Source organism: Bufo gargarizans, chromosome 6, assembly GCF_014858855.1.
Source record: "Bufo gargarizans isolate SCDJY-AF-19 chromosome 6, ASM1485885v1, whole genome shotgun sequence".
NCBI classification, from domain to species: Eukaryota; Metazoa; Chordata; class Amphibia; order Anura; family Bufonidae; genus Bufo; species Bufo gargarizans.
Genome location: NC_058085.1, coordinates 128,919,520 through 128,942,633, shown reverse-complemented (window position 1 = coordinate 128,942,633; position 23,114 = coordinate 128,919,520). Strand labels below are relative to the sequence as shown.

At 46.5% G+C, this 23,114-nt stretch overlaps 1 protein-coding gene across 5 annotated transcripts in view; it reads left to right on the top strand.

Moving 5' to 3' along the window:
* Nucleotides 1-10,804: 10,804 nt before the first annotated feature.
* Nucleotides 10,805-23,114, top strand: part of LOC122940189 (NXPE family member 1-like) — a 294,633-nt gene continuing 282,323 nt past the window's right edge. For 2 of the 5 annotated variants that reach the window (XM_044296630.1, XM_044296627.1), the window contains exon 1: nt 10,806-10,915. The gene's annotated coding sequence lies outside the window, so the exon portion shown is untranslated. Of the gene's footprint in view, nt 10,916-11,236; nt 11,291-23,114 lie in introns of those variants that run through there. The other 3 variants (XM_044296625.1, XM_044296629.1, XM_044296626.1) reach the window with 3 other exon arrangements.

The window sequence follows — 23,114 nt, the reverse complement described above, 5'->3', positions numbered from 1 at the left end:
TTAGTGTCCGTCAAAGCACATTTTTTGTTCTGGGTTGAAGTACAATTCCCAATTTAGCAATTTCATAATTTAGTGGTTTCTGCTATATCAGAGCTATTTGAAATCTATCCCTAAAAGGGTATATAATATTGAAGGTGCACATAGGGTCATTCAGAATAACTTCACACACACGCTTCTGTGCATTTCCAAGTCTAATTCTGTCACTAAACCCATACCTGTCACCCAGCGCCTAAATACTAGGCCTCAAATTTAAATCCCTCTAAATCTCTCGTTACCGCTGTCCTGTTGTAGCTGGGAAAGTTATTTAGTGTCCGTCAAAGCACATTTTTTGTTCTGGGTTGAAGTACAATTCCCAATTTAGCAATTTCATAATTTAGTGGTTCCTGCTATATCAGAGCTATTTGAAATCTATCCCAAAAAGGGTATATAATATTGAAGGTGCACATTGGGTCATTCAGAATAACTTCACACACACCCGCTACTGTGTATTTCCAAGTCTAATTCTGTCACTAAACCCATACCTGTCACCCAGCGCCTAAATATTAGGCCTCAAATTTAAATCCCTCTAAATCTCTCGTTACCGCTGTCCTGTTGTAGCTGGGAAAGTTATTTAGTGCCCGTCAAAGCACATTTTTTGTTCTGGGTTGAAGTACAATTCCCAATTTAGCAATTTCATAATTTAGTGGTTCCTGCTATATCAGAGCTATTTGAAATCTATCCCAAAAAGGGTATATAATATTCAAGGTGCACATTGGGTCATTCAGAATAACTTCACACACACGCTTCTGTGCATTTCCAAGTCTAATTCTGTCACTAAATCCATACCGGTCACCCAGCGCCTAAATACTAGGCCTCAAATTTATATCCCGCTGAATTTGAATACAATACATTGGGCCAAATAATATATTTGTTGTTGTGGTGAACCATAACAATGAGAAAAACATCTAGTAAGGGACGCGGACGTGGACATGGTCGTGGTGGTGTTAGTGGACCCTCTGGTGCTGGGAGAGGACGTGGCCGTTCTGCCACATCCACACGTCCTAGTGTACCAACTACCTCAGGTCCCAGTAGCCGCCAGAATTTACAGCGATATATGGTGGGGCCCAATGCCGTTCTAAGGATGGTAAGGCCTGAGCAGGTACAGGCATTAGTCAATTGGGTGGCCGACAGTGGATCCAGCACGTTCACATTATCTCCCACCCAGTCTTCTGCAGAAAGCGCACAGATGGCGCCTGAAAACCAACCCCATCAGTCTGTCACATCACCCCCATGCATACCAGGGAAACTGTCTCAGCCTCAAGTTATGCAGCAGTCTCTTATGCTGTTTGAAGACTCCGCTGGCAGGGTTTCCCAAGGGCATCCACCTAGCCCTTCCCCAGCGGTGAAAGACATAGAATGCACTGACGCACAACCACTTATGTTTCCTGATGATGAGGACATGGGAATACCACCTCAGCATGTCTCTGATGATGACGAAACACAGGTGCCAACTGCTGCGTCTTTCTGCAGTGTGCAGACTGAACAGGAGGTCAGGGATCAAGACTGGGTGGAAGACGATGCAGGGGACGATGAGGTCCTAGACCCCACATGGAATGAAGGTCGTGCCACTGACTTTCACAGTTCGGAGGAAGAGGCAGTGGTGAGACCGAGCCAACAGCGTAGCAAAAGAGGGAGCAGTGGGCAAAAGCAGAACACCCGCCGCCAAGAGACTCCGCCTGCTACTGACCGCCGCCATCTGGGACCGAGCACCCCAAAGGCAGCTTCAAGGAGTTCCCTGGCATGGCACTTCTTCAAACAATGTGCTGACGACAAGACCCGAGTGGTTTGCACGCTGTGCCATCAGAGCCTGAAGCGAGGCATTAACGTTCTGAACCTGAGCACAACCTGCATGACCAGGCACCTGCATGCAAAGCATGAACTGCAGTGGAGTAAACACCTTAAAACCAAGGAAGTCACTCAGGCTCCCCCTGCTACCTCTTCTGCTGCTGCCGCCTCGGCCTATTCTGCTGCTGCCGCCTCGGCCTCTTCCTCCGCCTCTGGAGGAACGTTGGCACCTGCCGCCCAGCAAACAGGGGATGTACCACCAACACCACCACCACCACCTCCGTCACCAAGCGTCTCAACCATGTCACACGCCAGCGTTCAGCTCTCCATCTCACAAACATTTGATAGAAAGCGTAAATTCCCACCTAGCCACCCTCGATCCCTGGCCCTGAATGCCAGCATTTCTAAACTACTGGCCTATGAAATGCTGTCATTTAGGCTGGTGGACACAGACAGCTTCAAACAGCTCATGTCGCTTGCTGTCCCACAGTATGTTGTTCCCAGCCGGCACTACTTCTCCAAGAGAGCCGTGCCTTCCCTGCACAACCAAGTATCCGATAAAATCAAGTGTGCACTGCGCAACGCCATCTGTAGCAAGGTCCACCTAACCACAGATACGTGGACCAGTAAGCACGGCCAGGGACGCTATATCTCCCTAACTGCACACTGGGTAAATGTAGTGGCAGCTGGGCCCCAGGCGGAGAGCTGTTTGGCGCACGTCCTTCCGCCGCCAAGGATCGCAGGGCAACATTCTTTGCCTCCTGTTGCCACCTCCTCCTTCTCGGCTTCCTCCTCCTCTTCTTCCACCTGCTCATCCAGTCAGCCACGCACCTTCACCACCAACTTCAGCACAGCCCGGGGTAAACGTCAGCAGGCCATTCTGAAACTCATATGTTTGGGGGACAGGCCCCACACCGCACAGGAGTTGTGGCGGGGTATTGAACAACAGACCGACGAGTGGTTGCTGCCGGTGAGCCTCAAGCCCGGCCTGGTGGTGTGTGATAATGGGCGAAATCTCGTTGCAGCTCTGGGACTAGCCAATTTGACGCACATCCCTTGCTTGGCGCATGTGCTGAATTTGGTGGTGCAGAAGTTCATTCACAACTACCCCGACATGTCAGAGCTGCTGCATAAAGTGCGGGCCGTCTGTTCGCGCTTCCGGCGTTCACATCCTGCCGCTGCTCGCCTGTCTGCGCTACAGCGTAACTTCGGCCTTCCCGCTCACCGCCTCATATGCGACGTGCCCACCAGGTGGAACTCCACCTTGCACATGCTGGACAGACTGTGCGAGCAGCAGCAGGCCATAGTGGAGTTTCAGCTGCAGCACGCACGGGTCAGTCGCACTACAGAACAGCACCACTTCACCACCAATGACTGGGCCTCCATGCGAGACCTGTGTGCCCTGTTGCGCTGTTTCGAGTACTCCACCAACATGGCCAGTGGCGATGACACCGTTATCAGCGTTACAATACCACTTCTATGTCTCCTTGAGAAAACACTTAGGGCGATGATGGAACAGGAGGTGGCCCAGGAGGAGGAGGAGGAGGATGAGGAAGAGGGGTCATTTTTAGCACTTTCAGGCCAGTCTCTTCGAAGTGACTCAGAGGGAGGTTTTTTGCAACAGCAGAGGCCAGGTACAAATGTGGCCAGCCAGGGCCCACTACTGGAGGACGAGGAGGACGAGGATGAGGAGGAGGTGGAGGAGGATGAGGATGAAGCATGGTCACAGCGGGGTGGCACCCAACGCAGCTCGGGTCCATCACTGGTGCGTGGCTGGGGGGAAAGGCAGGACGATGACGATACGCCTCCCACAGAGGACAGCTTGTCCTTACCCCTGGGCAGCCTGGCACACATGAGCGACTACATGCTGCAGTGCCTGCGCAACGACAGCAGAGTTGCCCACATTTTAACCTGTGCGGACTACTGGGTTGCCACCCTGCTGGATCCACGCTACAAAGACAATGTGCCCACCTTACTTCCTGCACTGGAGCGTGATAGGAAGATGCGCGAGTACAAGCGCACGTTGGTAGACGCGCTACTGAGAGCATTCCCAAATGTCACAGGGGAACAAGTGGAAGCCCAAGGCCAAGGCAGAGGAGGAGCAAGAGGTCGCCAAGGCAGCTGTGTCACGGCCAGCTCCTCTGAGGGCAGGGTTAGCATGGCAGAGATGTGGAAAACTTTTGTCAACACGCCACAGCTAACTGCACCACCACCTGATACGCAACGTGTTAGCAGGAGGCAACATTTCACTAACATGGTGGAACAGTACGTGTGCACACCCCTCCACGTACTGACTGATGGTTCGGCCCCATTCAACTTCTGGGTCTCTAAATTGTCCACGTGGCCAGAGCTAGCCTTTTATGCCTTGGAGGTGCTGGCCTGCCCGGCAGCCAGCGTTTTGTCTGAACGTGTATTCAGCACGGCAGGGGGCGTCATTACAGACAAACGCAGCCGCCTGTCTACAGCCAATGTGGACAAGCTGACGTTCATAAAAATGAACCAGGCATGGATCCCACAGGACCTGTCCGTCCCTTGTCCAGATTAGACATTAACTACCTCCCCATAACCATATATTATTGGACTCCAGGGCACTTCCTCATTCAATCCTATTTTTATTTTCATTTTACCATTATATTGCGATGCTACCCAAAGTTGAATGAACCTCTCCTCTGCCTGTGTGCTAGGCCTAAATATATGCCAATGGACTGTTGCAGTGGTGGCTGACATGAAGCCTGATTCTCTGCTATGACATGCAGACTAATTCTCTGCTGACATGAAGCCAGATTGTCTGTTACGGGACCTCTCTCCTCTGCCTGGGTGCTGGGCCTAAATTTATGACAATGGACTGTTGCAGTGGTGGCTGACGTGAAGCCTGATTCTCTGCTATGACATGCAGACTGATTCTCTGCTGACATGAAGCCAGATCCTCTGTTACGGGACCTCTCTCCTCTGCCTGGGTGCTGGGCCTAAATTTATGACAATGGACTGTTGCAGTGGTGGCTGACGTGAAGCCTGATTCTCTGCTATGACATGCAGACTGATTCTCTGCTGACATGAAGCCAGATCCTCTGTTACGGGACCTCTCTCCTCTGCCTGGGTGCTGGGCCTGAATATATGCCAATGGACTGTTGCAGTGGTGGGTGACGTGAAGCCTCATTCTCTGCTATGACATGCAGACTAATTCTCTGCTGACATGAAGCCAGATTGTCTGTTACGGGACCTCTCTCCTCTGCCTGTGTGTGTGCTGGGCCTAAATATATGCCAATGGACTGTTGCAGTGGTGGCTGACGTGAAGCCTCATTCTCTGCTATGACATGCAGACTGATTCTCTGCTGACATGAAGCCAGATCCTCTGTTACGGGACCTCTCTCCTCTGCCTGGGTGCTGGGCCTAAATTTATGACAATGGACTGTTGCAGTGGTGGCTGACGTGAAGCCTGATTCTCTGCTATGACATGCAGACTGATTCTCTGCTGTCATGAAGCCAGATTGTCTGTTACGGGACCTTTCTCCTCTACCTGGGTTCTGGGCCTAAATTTATGAAAATTGACTCTTACAGTGGTGGGTGACGTGAAGCCTGATTCTCTGCTATGATATGAAGACTGATTCTCTGCTGACATGAAGCCAGATTGTCTGTTACGGGACCTTTCTCCTCTGCCTGGGTTCTGGGCCTAAATTTATGAAAATTGACTCTTACAGTGGTGGGTGACGTGAAGCCTGATTCTCTGCTATGATATGAAGACTGATTCTCTGCTGACATGAAGCCAGATTGTCTGTTACGGGACCTTTCTCCTCTGCCTGGGTTCTGGGCCTAAATTTATGAAAATTGACTCTTACAGTGGTGGGTGACGTGAAGCCTGATTCTCTGCTATGATATGAAGACTGATTCTCTGCTGACATGAAGCCAGATTTTCTGTTACGGGACCTTTCTCCTCTGCCTGGGTTCTGGGCCTAAATTTATGAAAATTGACTCTTACAGTGGTGGGTGACGTGAAGCCTGATTCTCTGCTATGATATGAAGACTGATTCTCTGCTGACATGAAGCCAGATTGTCTGTTACGGGACCTTTCTCCTCTGCCTGGGTTCTGGGCCTAAATTTATGAAAATTGACTCTTACAGTGGTGGGTGACGTGAAGCCTGATTCTCTGCTATGATATGAAGACTGATTCTCTGCTGACATGAAGCCAGATTCTCTGTTACGGGACCTCTCTCCTCTGCCTGGGTGCTGGGCCTAAATTTATGACAATGGACTGTTGCAGTGGTGGCTGACGTGAAGCCTGATTCTCTGCTATGACATGCAGACTGATTCTCTGCTGACATGAAGCCAGATTCTCTGTTACGGGACCTCTCTCCTCTGCCTGTGTGTGTGCTGGGCCTAAATATATGCCAATGGACTGTTGCAGTGGTGGCTGACGTGAAGCCTCATTCTCTGCTATGACATGCAGACTAATTCTCTGCTGACATGAAGACAGATTCTCTGTTACGGGACCTCTCTCCTCTGCCTGGGTGCCGGGGCCTAAATATCTGAGAATGGACTGTTCCAGTGGTGGGTGACGGGAAGCCAGATTCTCTGCTATGGAACCTCTCTCCAATTGATTTTGGTTAATTTTTATTTATTTAATTTTTATTTTAATTCATTTCCCTATCCACATTTGTTTGCAGGGGATTTACCTACATGTTGCTGCCTTTTGCAGCCCTCTAGCTCTTTCCTGGGCTGTTTTACAGCCTTTTTAGTGCCGAAAAGTTCGGGTCCCCATTGACTTCAATGGGGTTCGGGTTCGGGACGAAGTTCGGATCGGGTTCGGATCCCGAACCCGAACATTTCCGGGATGTTCGGCCGAACTTCTCGAACCCGAACATCCAGGTGTTCGCTCAACTCTAGTTACAATCCATCAGTGTATTAATATTTCACAATTTTTTCAAAAAGTCGGAGGTGTCGAGTATAAAGGATCTGGATGTTTTTATTAGAGGGGTCAAAATTTTCTCTAGGTAAATGGCTAGGGGGGGAAAAATGGACTTGGTAGATGCAACAATAGGACGCCCTGGGGGTTTTGTGGATTTTGGGTAGGGTGTAGAATACCGGTGTGATGGGGTCCCTTTTGATAAGAAAGCTAGCAGTTTTAGGGTCTATGATGCTTAGTACTGAGTATGCGTTAATGGTATGGGAAATTAATTCTTGTATCCGTAGAGTAGGGTCTCTTGGTAATGTTTCGTATGTTTCTGTGTCGGAGAGTTGCCTAATAATTTCCGCCAGATAGTTCCCCTTGTCCATGACGACAAAAGCTCCACCTTTGTCCGCAGGTTTGATAGTTATGTCCTTATTTAGTTGTAGTGAATTGAGAGCTATTTTCTCTTCCTGGGACAGATTGTTGGTATGTTTAAAATGGCCCCCAGTGTTCGCCATAAGAATATCACCTATTAGCTTTTGGGAAAGGGAGATATATGTTTCTATGGGGTGTTTATTTTTAGGGGGCATAAAGGAACTTTTGTTCCTGAGTCCCAGGTTTTTAATGGATAGGGGTCCTGGTGCGGTAATAGAAATGGGTTGTTCCGGTGTTATTTCCTGGAAGTGAGCTTTAAGTCTTACAGTCCGGTAAAATTTCTGTAATTCCTGTTCTAGTGAGAACGTATTGAGTGTTGGTGTGGGACAAAATGATAGACCCTTCTGTAGGAGTGTGATCTGTGTCGGTGATAGGTTAGTGGACGAGATATTAATGACTAAGTTGTCCTCCTTACCTGAGAGCGTGTCTGTATACGTCCTTCTTGATTTCCTCCCGTCCCTCCTGATCCTCCGCGTCTTGATCTGCCCCTCCTTGGGGCGTTGCCTAAAAAATGTGGTTCGTAATGTTCGAATCTATTGCTGTCTGATGCCGAAGAGCCAGAGTAATGTGGGTGTCTGTATCCTCGGTAGTACTGTTGCTGTTGGTTTCCTTCCCAGCGGTAAACTCTCTCTAGTCTGTAGTCTTCAGCGTCTCGTATGAATTTCTGTCATTTTTTACCGATTCCTCAACATTTTCTTGAGAAAAATCAAATTTCCAAGCTTCGTTTTCAAATCCTGGAGCAAACTGATCAACCAAGGAGAGGTGGTAACGGGACGCTTCTCCTAAAACAGAGGGAGGCCTTCTGGATACATAAATTGGGAACATTAGCACCACACGGCTTGAATCGCGAATGTGATTTTTTAATAAACCTGTGATATCATTGACGTATATTGACATATGTATCTTTCCTTCTTTCTACAGATTTATTGAATTGTCCACAAGCGGGCGAGGGTGAGGTATTAGCTTCTCCCTTCCCTCCTTCCTCCCTCTTCCCCGACCCCTACCCCCTTTCCTTCCCCCCCCCCTTTGCCCCTTCTCCCCCCCTTCACTTCCTTCCCCTCCCTCGACCAGACATGCATCCCTGTTTGATAGAGATGTCCGTTCCCCCATATACATATAGGACTAAATCGTCCTACATATATACACTAACAAAATGACAAAGCCCCTTATGACACAATCATCCCTAACAAACGGATCCTAACATACAAATTTAAAACGGTATACCGCCCACTTGTCTAATATCTTTCCTGTATTTAAGGTATATTCAAGGAATTTTACAATTTCTCATAAAGATTATCCCTGCAGCCATACTTCTGTTACTTATTTCCATAACCCCTAAGGCCAACAACCTTCCCCCGCCTCCCCATTAGTGCCACTATTTATTACACTCGCCCCCCCATCGATAAATTGCTTCTAGCTGCTCATCCAAACATCTAGTATTCAACAATATTTAATATAAACTAAATCAAACTACAGTATATGTGGGAATAATAACATTGTTTGAGATATAGACATGCATGATCTACTTCCGGTATGCACTGACTATCATGTGATGGTGCATGGAACGTATACCTGCTCTCCACATACCCCTTCACATCCGGTCAGGTGACCGGTACCTGCGCTCCACACAGTGCTTACTGGTACTTCCGCCCTATGGTACGCAAGCATACGCTCCACATACCTCGTCACTTCCGGTCGCATGATTGGAATCGCGATTTCAACACACTATTTAAACGGCGGCTAAACACTGGTCATACCTGCATCCAGTGCCCCAGGAATACCGCTACCCACCACTCAGGTATATGATTGACCTTAATCCTTTTTTTTTCCACAGATAGGATATGAAGCTCCATCATTATATTACTTTGACTGACCATGGAAATTTATTGCATGCCTTCATCACTTTATGCCTCCATCTGTATACAAGATATCCATTATAGGAATAGCACTTGGGGTTAACTAAATGTATTGATGCAAACGATTCCTCTATACCAGACCCCTGAGCCTTCACATATATGTACAAGATACAAGCTATTCGTATTAATGGTTTCATATGTAACTGAGACGAGACAAACACATACAATGTCCTTACATGTAGACGCATGTTGCAAGTGGTTCCTGATTTGGCATACATAAGTAGTACTCTGCAGTATTCAACACAGATGGCATGACTATGTTATGCATAATCATGTCTCAAAATTGAATCCCGTTATAACCATATAATCATGTGCATTATGTCCACTATACGTTTTCTCCCTACGGTACGCATACATCCAGATCTATACAATCATGTTCCCTAAACCATTATATTGTTGCACCACCATAAATTTTGTAAATCATATGTAACGGACCCGTCGTATTTATACTCATTGTATTGTATACTCATATGTATTTGTATGTATTTATCTACCTCTGAGCACCATTTTTGCCCTGCTGCTATAACTATCATATTTTGCTTGTACATTATCTATTATTTATTTATGATTATGATATTTGACTTCATGCTCTGCCATCCGAACAACAACCCATTTGAACATGTATTTAATATTATTCCAGATAACATGACCACTGATGAAGGTCCACCGTGACCGAAACATCTGGTCAGAAATATTTTGGTATTGATTCATATATACCACGGACAAATGGATCATGCAGAGATTATGAAATAAACCTCACTTGAATTGCAAAACTTTCAACCTAAGTGCCTCAATATTTTTTATTACTTTGATAAACGGCCTAACAGGCTTTGATTGGCACCGGTGACACCTTTTGAACTGAGTGCAGTTCCTCACTTTACTACAGATTACATGGAGCTAACATAACATAAGAAGGAGCTGCATTGACATTCTCATGTGACCACAGTACGGAAGATAGGAGAAATAAAGATAAAAGAAATGCATTAGAAAATTATTTTATAGGATGCTGATGCAAAATTTAAAACCCTTTTAAAGTAGTAAAATGTACCCAGTGTGCCATGTAACCCCCGTCAAACAGGAAGCTTACGAGTGGGGACTAGGGTGCAGGGGGAATGAAGAAGCCAAAACCCAGCGTCAGGGAGCAGGCAAGTATTCTTCCCTCCGCAGGTCCAGCAGCATGTCAGGGTCTGACTGAAAGGCTCCCAAAGATCGACAACCCCTTAAAGATGGCCATAGTCAATTACCTTCAATCTAACGTGTTATTTTGTATGAGTGTATTAGTTTAGTGGTTTGTTTTATAATTTCATGCATTCAAATGGGATTACACTTGTCAGGAGAGGTAATGTAGCTTGACAGGGCTCTGCTGTGTTTTATGCATTTGCTGTGTTTAGTTGTATCATTGTCATTCACCCAAATTATACTAATGAGGTTACTATCAGTAAAAATATCATCACACATGTAAGAATTGTCACATTATTGTGGTAAAGTCTTGGAAGGGGTGTATATCTCACCCAGGTTCCACAATTGGGTGAGGTAAGTAAAATCCAGAAAAGCTAAAGTGGTTTCAGCAAAGTGTAAGTTGCTGAGACAGTTTTGTTAAAGGTTCAAAGGCTGGATTTAATTTGGACTGGGAAGGTAGGTTTAGTAGTGGGACCTCCCCATCCACCCCTTTCCAGGGCAGATTTTCCCCTAGACTGAAGAATGCCCAGGTGCAGCCAGCTGACATCGTTAGGGGGAAATAAAAGCACATCCCAGGCTGTCAGTCTGAGAGAGTTGTGCCTGGAAAAGTCTAGGAAGCTGGCTGCCTTGCTGGCTGGAGACTCTGGATTTCCTGTGTGTGTCCTGCGCTCAATAGGTGAGCTAGAAACAAATCTGTATTAGTTAGTGCTCCGGGGGAAGTAGTTCATTTCGTTTGATTTATGTTTTGTGGTGCTGGAACTTCACCATACCTAGTGAATAATGATTGGGTTTGCCTGTAAATTGCCGGACTGTCATAAATTAAAGCATCAATGTCTGTTGTCTGCAAAGGAATCTGTCACCACCGCCCTGCTTGAGAGAGCAATACCTAAAATTATGTTGAGCGTTCATGTATGACTCTCCTCCCATAAGAGTCTAGAGGCACTTCCTTCTCCTGAGTATAGAGAGGTGTATTTCACTCATAACCAGTGCAATCCCTTTGAGATCAACTGCAAACATTCCTGTACATGAGTTCTACAGACCTACACAACAGGTAAATCTCAATACTTAATTTACAGAAGAACACTATGTAATTGGAACAAATACATTGCCTGTTGCTACCTTTTATTGTTCTCCTGCTGTGTGATATGGTATTCCTTGGATTATTTGTGTGCTCCGGTCCACTGGAATCAGGATATGTGAATCTGTCCTTAAAAGGGACAACACAACTAAACTAACCTTCTTGGGGAACACATTTGTGGGAATGTCTGTGAAGTTCAAAGTGATGGTTGGGCTAGTGTTTCCATACATCTTATCCATCTACAAGCATTAGAAATAGGACATTCTGTTGGTTCTGGTTAACACAACCATTCCCATAACCAACTGGGAGAGGAGGACTAGGATATTGCTTGCCCCAAAATTCTTGGGTTTAAGGGATTGTACAGGATTAGGGGATTAGAAAAAAATGGCTGATTTCTTCCAAAACCAAAGCTATCCACAGATACTGCCATGCCTCTCAACTGTCCTGGATCCAGCTGGGCAGTCCTGAAATTCAGCTTTTGTCCTGCGGTCCCAGGATGGCTGCTTGTAAAAAAAAAATGTTGTAAATGAAAAAAATACATACCTGTTATCTCCAAATGTAGTGTGTGCATTATTTAGCACAAGGAACACAGGAGGATTCAACAAGATTTGTATGAAAATAATAATGAGATTTATTTTCACTCTTCTTAAAAGCTGATTGATTACAGAAATTATAGGGAAAAATGTCTTACAGTCTATTGACCATGTGTGAATATCAATGTCGTGAAAATATCATGCTGGAGGGCAGAGACTCCTTGTCAGGCTTCTATGTATTGTGTCTTGTAATCTCTTTCCAGCATTAACCTTCAACAGAAATTAAAAGAGAGAGAGACCCCACCTTGTCTGTCCCTGTGAGCCATTTATAGCATAGATATAGGTGTGTTTTACACATGTACCGTATGTGCTTTTACCTTCGTCATATATGGAAAGATTTAAATATAGGTCTTGAAGTACCCATTCAGACCTTCCATCCCCCTTATGTATTAATATAGATGATGTCAGTGTGTAGTGTAAAGAATCTTTTACATTAAAGGGGTTGCGCACTTTGTTTAACCGCCTCCTGACCGCCTAACGCAGGATCGCGTTCCGGAGGCGGCTGTCTCAGGCAGTCATGCATCTATGCGTCATCTCGCGAGACTTCCTGTGAACGCGTGCACACAGGCGCGCGTGTTCACAGGATCGGAAGGTGAGCGAGTGGATCTAAAGCCTGCCAGCGGCGATCGTTTGCTGGCAGGCTGTAGATGCGATTTTATTTTTTATTTTTTAAACCCCCTAACAGGTATATTAGACGCTGTTTTGATAACAGCATCTAATATACCTGCTACCTGGTCCTCTGGTGGTCCCTTTTGCTTGGATCGACCACCAGAGGACACAGGCAGCTCAGTGATAAGTAGCACCAATCACCACACTACACTACACCCCCCCCTGTCACTTATTAACCCCTGATCACCCCATATAGACTCCCTGATCACCCCCCTGTCATTGATCATCCCCTGTAAGGCTCCATTCAGACGTCCGTATGTGTTTTACGGATCCATGGAAAACACATACGGATCCGCAAAACACATACGGACGTCTGAATGGAGCCTTACAGGGGGGTGATCAGGAGTTTATATGGGGTGATCACCCCCCTGTAAGGCTCCATTCAGACGTCTGTATGTGTTTTGCGGATCCGATACGTAAAACACATACGGACGTCTGAATGGAGCCTTAAAGGGGGGTGATCAATGACAGGGTGGTGATCACCCCATATAGACTCCCTGATCACTCCCCTGTCATTGATCACCCCCCTGTAAGGCTCCATTCAGACATTTTTTTGGGCACAAGTTAGCAGAATTTTATTAAATTTTTTATTTTTTTTCTTACAAAGTCTCATATTCCACTAACTTGTGTCAAAAAATAAAATCTCACATGAACTCACCATACCCCTCACGGAATCCAAATGCGTAAATTTTTTTAGACATTTATATTCCAGGCTTCTTCCCACGCTTTAGGGCCCCTAAAATGCCAGGGCAGTATAAATACCCCACATGTGACCCCATTTTGGGAAGAAGACACTCCAAAGTATTCGCTGAGGGGCATATTGAGTCCATGAAAGATTTAACTTTTTGTCTCAAGTTAGCGGAATGGGAGACTTTGTGAGAAAAAACAAAAAAAATCTATTTCCGCTAACTTGTGCCCAAAAAATAATCTTCTATGAACTCGCCATGCCCCTCATTGAATACCTTGGGGTGTCTTCTTTACAAAATGGGGTCACATGTGGGGTATTCATACTGCCCTGGCATTTTAGGGGCCCTAAAGCGTGAGAAGAAGTCTGGGATCCAAATGTCTAAAAATGCCCTCCTAAAAGGAATTTGGGCCCCTTTGTGCATCTAGGCTGCAAATAAGTGTCATACATGCGGTATCGCTGTACTCAGGAGAAGTTGGTCAATGTGTTTTGGGGTGTCATTTTACATATACCCATGCTGGGTGAGATAAATATCTTGGTCAAATGCCAACTTTGTATAAAAAAAAATGGGAAAAGTTGTCTTTTGCCGAGATATTTCTCTCACCCAGCATGGGTATATGTAAAAAGACGGCCCAAAACACATTGCCCTACTTCTTCTGAGTACGGCGGTACCATATGTGTGACACTTTTTTGCCGCCTAGGTGGGCAAAGGGGCCCACATTCCAAAGAGCACCTTTAGGATTTCACAGGGCATTTTTTACACATTTTGATTTCAAACTACTTCTTACGCATTAGGGCCCCTAAAATGCCAGGGCAGTATAACTACCACACAAGTGACCCCATTTTGGAAAGAAGACACCACAAGGTTTTTCGTGATCTGCATAGTGAGTTCATGGAAGTTTTTATTTTTTGTCACAAGTTAGTGGAATATGAGACTTTGTAAGAAAAATAAAAAATATAAAAAAATCATCATTTTTCCGCTAACTTGTGACAAAAAATAAAAACTTCCATGAACTCACTATGCCCATCAGCGAATACCTTAGGGTGTCTATTTTCCGAAATTGGGTCATTTGTGGGGTTTTTCTACTGTCTGGGCATTGTAGAACCTCAGGAAACATGACAGGTGCTTAGAAAGTCAGAGCTGCTTCAAAATGCGGAAATTCACATTTTTGCACCATAGTTTGTAAATGCTATAACTTTTACCCAAACATTTTTTTTTATCAAAGACATGTAGAATAATACATTTAGAGAAAAATGTATACATAGATGTCGGTTTTTTAAAAAAATTTTACAACTGAAAGTGAAAAATTTCATTTTTTTTGCAAAATTTTCGGTACATTTCGATTAATAAAAAAAAAAGTTAAAATGTCAGCAGCAATGAAATACCACCAAATGAAAGCTCTATTAGTGAGGAAAAAAAGGAGGTAAAATTAATTTGGGTGGTAAGTTGCATGACCGAGCAATAAACGGTGAAAGTACTGTAGTGCAGAATTGTAAAAAGTGGTCTGGTCATTAAGGGTGTTTAAGCTAGAGGGCTGAGGTGGTTAAACTGATGATCTATCCTCTGGATAGATCGTCAGCATCTGATTGGCGGGGGTCCGACACCTGGCACCCCCGCCGATCAGCTGTTATGAGAACAGAGCTTAGCCCCAGGCCAGTGATACTAGTCGTGACGTCACTGGGCCTACGGTAAACAGTGAGAAGGCCGCGGCGCTACTGCCAGCGCTGCTGCCTTCTCAAACAGCTGATCGGCGGGGGTCCCGGGTGTCGGACCCCCGCTGATCAGATGCTGGTTATCTGTCCAGAGGATAGATCATCAGTTTAAAATAACTGTAGAACCCCTATAAATACAATTTAAATGAATACTGTATCACTTAATATGTAATAATTCCCCTCCCCCCCCCAAAGTGGGGTGGAAATGTCAGTCATATGGGGCAATTACTAATGAGAGCTTCAATTACAGAAGCGTTCATTAGTAGGGATGAGCGAACTCGAACTGTATAGTTCGGGTTCGTACCGAATTTTGGGGTGTCCGTGACACGGACCCGAACCCGGACATTTTCGTAAAAGTCCGGGTTCGGGTTCGGTGTTCGTCGCTTTCTTGGCGCTTTTGTGACGCTTTCTTGGCGCTTTTTGAAAGGCTGCAAAGCAGCCAATCAACAAGCGTCATACTACTTGCCCCAAGAGGCCATCACAGCCATGCCTACTATTGGCATGGCTGTGATTGGCCAGAGCACCATGTGACCCAGCCTCTATTTAAGCTGGAGTCACATAGCGCCGCCCGTCACTCTGCTCTGATTAGCGTAGGGAGAGGTTGCGGCTGCGACAGTAGGGCGAGATTAGGCAGATTAACTCCTCCAAAGGACTTGATTAACTGATCGATCTGCAGCTGTGGATCATTGAGCTGCTGATCCTCAATTGCTCACTGTTTTTAGGCTGCCCAGACCGTTTGTCAGTCACATTTTTCTGGGGTGATCGGCGGCCATTTTGTGTCTTGTGGTGCGCCAGCACAAGCTGCGACCAAGTGCATTTAACCCTCAATGGTGTGGTTGTTTTTTGGCTAAAGCCTACATCAGGGTGAAGCTGTCACACCAAGTGCATTTAACCAGCAATAGTCTGTTCATTTTTTGGCCATATACAAAATCAGGGGCAAGCTGCGCCTGTCACCAAGTGCATTTAACCCTCAATGGTGTGGTTGTTTTTTGGCTAAAGCCTACATCAGGGTGAAGCTGTCACACCAAGTGCATTTAACCAGCAATAGTCTGTTCATTTTTTGGCCATATACAAAATCAGGGGCAAGCTGCGCCTGTCACCAAGTGCATTTAACCCTCAATGGTGTGGTTGTTTTTTGGCTAAAGCCTACATCAGGGTGAAGCTGTCACACCAAGTGCATTTAACCAGCAATAGTCTGTTCATTTTTTGGCCATATACAAAATCAGGGGCAAGCTGCGCCTGTCACCAAGTGCATTTAACCCTCAATGGTGTGGTTGTTTTTTGGCTAAAGCCTACATCAGGGTGAAGCTGTCACACCAAGTGCATTTAACCAGCAATAGTCTGTTCATTTTTTGGCCATATACAAAATCAGGGGCAAGCTGCGCCTGTCACCAAGTGCATTTAACCCTCAATGGTGTGGTTGTTTTCTGGCTAAAGCCTACATCAGGGTGAAGCTGTCACACCAAGTGCATTTAACCAGCAATAGTCTGTTTATTTTTTGGCCATATACTACATCAGGGGCAAGCTGCGCCCGTCACCAAGTGCATTTAACCCTCAGTAGTGTGGTTGGTCAAGCTGTGACACCAAGTGCATTTAACCAGCAATAGTCTGTTCATTTTTTGGCCATATACTACATCAGGGGCAAGCTGCGCCCGTCACCAAGTGCATTTAACCAGCAATAGTGTGGTTATTTTTTGGCCATATCCCAGTCTAATTCTGTCACTAAATCCATACCGGTCACCCAGCGCCTAAATACTAGGCCTCAAATTTATATCCCGCTAAATCTCTCGTTACCGCTGTCCTGTTGTAGCTGGGAAAGTTATTTAGTGTCCGTCAAAGCACATTTTTTGTTCTGGGTTGAAGTACAATTCCCAATTTAGCAATTTCATAATGTAGTGGTTTCTGCTATATCAGAGCTATTTGAAATCTATCCCTAAAAGGGTATATAATATTCAAGGTGCACATTGGGTCATTCAGAATAACTTCACACACACCCGCTACTGTGTATTTTCAAGTCTAATTCTGTCACTAAACCCATACCTGTCACCCAGCGCCTAAATACTAGGCCTCAAATTTATATCCTGCTAAATCTCTCGTTACCGCTGTCCTGTTGTAGCTGGGAAAGTTATTTAGTGTCCGTCAAAGCACATTTTTTGTTCTGGGTTGAAGTACAATTCCCAATTTAGCAATTTCATAATTTAGTGGTTTCTGCTATATCAGAGCTATTAGAAATCTATCCCTAAAAGGGTATATAATATTCAAGGTGCACATTGGGTCATTCAGAATAACTTCACACACACCCGCTACTGTGTATTTTCAAGTCTAATTCTGTCACTAAACCCATACCTGTCACCCAGCGCCTAAATACTAGGCCTCAAATTTATATCCTGCTAAATCTCTCGTTACCGCTGTCCTGTTGTAGCTGGGAAAGTTATTTAGTGTCCGTCAAAGCACATTTTTTGTTCTGGGTTGAAATACAATTCCCAATTTAGCAATTTCATAATTTAGTGGTTTCTGCTATATCAGAGCTATTTGAAATCTATCCCTAAAAGGGTAGATCATATTGAAGGTGCACATAGGGTCATTCAGAATAACTTCACACACACCCGCTACTGTGTATTTCCAAGTCTAATTCTGTCACTAAACCCATACCTGTCACCCAGCGCCTAAATACTAGGCCTCAAATTTATATCCCGCTAAATCTCTCGTTACCGCTGTCCTGTTGTAGCTGGGAAAGTTATTTAGTGTCCGTCAAAGCACATTTTTTGTTCTGGGTTGAAGTACAATTCCCAATTTAGCAATTTCATAATTTAGTGGTTTCTGCTATATCAGAGCTATTTGAAATCTATCCCTAAAAGGGTATATAATATTCAAGGTGCACATTGGGTCATTCAGAATAACTTCACACACACCCGCTACTGTGTATTTCCAAGTCTAATTCTGTCACTAAACCCATACCTGTCACCCAGCGCCTAAATACTAGGCCTCAAATTTATATCCTGCTAAATCTCTCGTTACCGCTGTACTGTTGTTGCTGGGCAAGATATTTAGTGTCCGTCAAAGCACATTTTTTGTTCTGGGTTGAAATACAATTCCCAATTTAGCAATTTCATAATTTAGTGGTTTCTGCTATATCAGAGCTATTTGAAATCTATCCCTAAAAGGGTATATAATATTCAAGGTGCACATTGGGTCATTCAGAATAACTTCACACACACCCGCTACTGTGTATTTCCAAGTCTAATTCTGTCACTAAACCCATACCTGTCACCCAGCGCCTAAATACTAGGCCTCAAATTTATATCCTGCTAAATCTCTCGTTACCGCTGTACTGTTGTTGCTTGGAAAGATATTTAGTGTCCGTCAAAGCACATTTTTTGTTCTGGGTTGAAGTACAATTCCCAATTTAGCAATTTCATAATTTAGTGGTTTCTGCTATATCAGAGCTATTTGAAATCTATCCCTAAAAGGGTATATAATATTCAAGGTGCACATTGGGTCATTCAGAATAACTTCACACACACCCGCTACTGTGTATTTTCAAGTCTAATTCTGTCACTAAACCCATACCTGTCACCCAGCGCCTAAATACTAGGCCTCAAATTTATATCCTGCTAAATCTCTCGTTACCGCTGTACTGTTGTTGCTGGGCAAGATATTTAGTGTCCGTCAAAGCACATTTTTTGTTCTGGGTTGAAATACAATTCCCAATTTAGCAATTTCATAATTTAGTGGTTCCTGCTATATCAGAGCTATTTGAAATCTATCCCAAAAAGGGTATATAATATTCAAGGTGCACATAGGGTCATTCAGAATAACTTCACACACACCCTCTACTGTGTATTTCCAAGTCTAATTCTGTCACTAAACCCATACCTGTCACCCAGCGCCTAAATACTAGGCCTCAAATTTATATCCTGCTAAATCTCTCGTTACCGCTGTACTGTTGTTGCTGGGCAAGATATTTAGTGTCCGTCAAAGCACATTTTTTGTTCTGGGTTGAAATACAATTCCCAATTTAGCAATTTCATAATTTAGTGGTTTCTGCTATATCAGAGCTATTTGAAATCTATCCCAAAAAGGGTATATAATATTCAAGGTGCACATAGGGTCATTCAGAATAACTTCACACACACGCTTCTGTGCATTTCCAAGTCTAATTCTGTCACTAAATCCATACCGGTCACCCAGCGCCTAAATACTAGGCCTCAAATTTATATCCCGCTGAATTTGAATACAATACATTGGGCCAAATAATATATTTGTTGTTGTGGTGAACCATAACAATGAGAAAAACATCTAGTAAGGGACGCGGACGTGGACATGGTCGTGGTGGTGTTAGTGGACCCTCTGGTGCTGGGAGAGGACGTGGCCGTTCTGCCACATCCACACGTCCTAGTGTACCAACTACCTCAGGTCCCAGTAGCCGCCAGAATTTACAGCGATATATGGTGGGGCCCAATGCCGTTCTAAGGATGGTAAGGCCTGAGCAGGTACAGGCATTAGTCAATTGGGTGGCCGACAGTGGATCCAGCACGTTCACATTATCTCCCACCCAGTCTTCTGCAGAAAGCGCACAGATGGCGCCTGAAAACCAACCCCATCAGTCTGTCACATCACCCCCATGCATACCAGGGAAACTGTCTCAGCCTCAAGTTATGCAGCAGTCTCTTATGCTGTTTGAAGACTCCGCTGGCAGGGTTTCCCAAGGGCATCCACCTAGCCCTTCCCCAGCGGTGAAAGACATAGAATGCACTGACGCACAACCACTTATGTTTCCTGATGATGAGGACATGGGAATACCACCTCAGCATGTCTCTGATGATGACGAAACACAGGTGCCAACTGCTGCGTCTTTCTGCAGTGTGCAGACTGAACAGGAGGTCAGGGATCAAGACTGGGTGGAAGACGATGCAGGGGACGATGAGGTCCTAGACCCCACATGGAATGAAGGTCGTGCCACTGACTTTCACAGTTCGGAGGAAGAGGCAGTGGTGAGACCGAGCCAACAGCGTAGCAAAAGAGGGAGCAGTGGGCAAAAGCAGAACACCCGCCGCCAAGAGACTCCGCCTGCTACTGACCGCCGCCATCTGGGACCGAGCACCCCAAAGGCAGCTTCAAGGAGTTCCCTGGCATGGCACTTCTTCAAACAATGTGCTGACGACAAGACCCGAGTGGTTTGCACGCTGTGCCATCAGAGCCTGAAGCGAGGCATTAACGTTCTGAACCTGAGCACAACCTGCATGACCAGGCACCTGCATGCAAAGCATGAACTGCAGTGGAGTAAACACCTTAAAACCAAGGAAGTCACTCAGGCTCCCCCTGCTACCTCTTCTGCTGCTGCCGCCTCGGCCTATTCTGCTGCTGCCGCCTCGGCCTCTTCCTCCGCCTCTGGAGGAACGTTGGCACCTGCCGCCCAGCAAACAGGGGATGTACCACCAACACCACCACCACCACCTCCGTCACCAAGCGTCTCAACCATGTCACACGCCAGCGTTCAGCTCTCCATCTCACAAACATTTGATAGAAAGCGTAAATTCCCACCTAGCCACCCTCGATCCCTGGCCCTGAATGCCAGCATTTCTAAACTACTGGCCTATGAAATGCTGTCATTTAGGCTGGTGGACACAGACAGCTTCAAACAGCTCATGTCGCTTGCTGTCCCACAGTATGTTGTTCCCAGCCGGCACTACTTCTCCAAGAGAGCCGTGCCTTCCCTGCACAACCAAGTATCCGATAAAATCAAGTGTGCACTGCGCAACGCCATCTGTAGCAAGGTCCACCTAACCACAGATACGTGGACCAGTAAGCACGGCCAGGGACGCTATATCTCCCTAACTGCACACTGGGTAAATGTAGTGGCAGCTGGGCCCCAGGCGGAGAGCTGTTTGGCGCACGTCCTTCCGCCGCCAAGGATCGCAGGGCAACATTCTTTGCCTCCTGTTGCCACCTCCTCCTTCTCGGCTTCCTCCTCCTCTTCTTCCACCTGCTCATCCAGTCAGCCACACACCTTCACCACCAACTTCAGCACAGCCCGGGGTAAACGTCAGCAGGCCATTCTGAAACTCATATGTTTGGGGGACAGGCCCCACACCGCACAGGAGTTGTGGCGGGGTATTGAACAACAGACCGACGAGTGGTTGCTGCCGGTGAGCCTCAAGCCCGGCCTGGTGGTGTGTGATAATGGGCGAAATCTCGTTGCAGCTCTGGGACTAGCCAATTTGACGCACATCCCTTGCTTGGCGCATGTGCTGAATTTGGTGGTGCAGAAGTTCATTCACAACTACCCCGACATGTCAGAGCTGCTGCATAAAGTGCGGGCCGTCTGTTCGCGCTTCCGGCGTTCACATCCTGCCGCTGCTCGCCTGTCTGCGCTGCAGCGTAACTTCGGCCTTCCCGCTCACCGCCTCATATGCGACGTGCCCACCAGGTGGAACTCCACCTTGCACATGCTGGACAGACTGTGCGAGCAGCAGCAGGCCATAGTGGAGTTTCAGCTGCAGCACGCACGGGTCAGTCGCACTACAGAACAGCACCACTTCACCACCAATGACTGGGCCTCCATGCGAGACCTGTGTGCCCTGTTGCGCTGTTTCGAGTACTCCACCAACATGGCCAGTGGCGATGACACCGTTATCAGCGTTACAATACCACTTCTATGTCTCCTTGAGAAAACACTTAGGGCGATGATGGAAGAGGAGGTGGCCCAGGAGGAGGAGGAGGAGGAGGAGGAGGAAGAGGGGTCATTTTTAGCACTTTCAGGCCAGTCTCTTCGAAGTGACTCAGAGGGAGGTTTTTGGCAACAGCAGAGGCCAGGTACAAATGTGGCCAGCCAGGGCCCACTACTGGAGGACGAGGAGGACGAGGATGAGGAGGAGGTGGAGGAGGATGAGGATGAAGCATGGTCACAGCGGGGTGGCACCCAACGCAGCTCGGGTCCATCACTGGTGCGTGGCTGGGGGGAAAGGCAGGACGATGACGATACGCCTCCCACAGAGGACAGCTTGTCCTTACCCCTGGGCAGCCTGGCACACATGAGCGACTACATGCTGCAGTGCCTGCGCAACGACAGCAGAGTTGCCCACATTTTAACCTGTGCGGACTACTGGGTTGCCACCCTGCTGGATCCACGCTACAAAGACAATGTGCCCACCTTACTTCCTGCACTGGAGCGTGATAGGAAGATGCGCGAGTACAAGCGCACGTTGGTAGACGCGCTACTGAGAGCATTCCCAAATGTCACAGGGGAACAAGTGGAAGCCCAAGGCCAAGGCAGAGGAGGAGCAAGAGGTCGCCAAGGCAGCTGTGTCACGGCCAGCTCCTCTGAGGGCAGGGTTAGCATGGCAGAGATGTGGAAAACTTTTGTCAACACGCCACAGCTAACTGCACCACCACCTGATACGCAACGTGTTAGCAGGAGGCAACATTTCACTAACATGGTGGAACAGTACGTGTGCACACCCCTCCACGTACTGACTGATGGTTCGGCCCCATTCAACTTCTGGGTCTCTAAATTGTCCACGTGGCCAGAGCTAGCCTTTTATGCCTTGGAGGTGCTGGCCTGCCCGGCAGCCAGCGTTTTGTCTGAACGTGTATTCAGCACGGCAGGGGGCGTCATTACAGACAAACGCAGCCGCCTGTCTACAGCCAATGTGGACAAGCTGACGTTCATAAAAATGAACCAGGCATGGATCCCACAGGACCTGTCCGTCCCTTGTCCAGATTAGACATTAACTACCTCCCCATAACCATATATTATTGGACTCCAGGGCACTTCCTCATTCAATCCTATTTTTATTTTCATTTTACCATTATGTTGCAAGGCTACCCAAAGTTGAATGAACCTCTCCTCTGCCTGTGTGCTAGGCCTAAATATATGCCAATGGATTGTTGCAGTGGTGGCTGACGTGAAGCCTCATTCTCTGCTATGACATGCAGACTGATTCTCTGGTGACATGAAGCCAGATTGTCTGTTACGGGACCTCTCTCCTCTGCCTGGGTGCTGGGCCTGAATTTATGACAATGGACTGTTGCAGTGGTGGCTGACGTGAAGCCTGATTCTCTGCTATGACATGCAGACTGATTCTCTGCTGACATGAAGCCAGATCCTCTGTTACGGGACCTCTCTCCTCTGCCT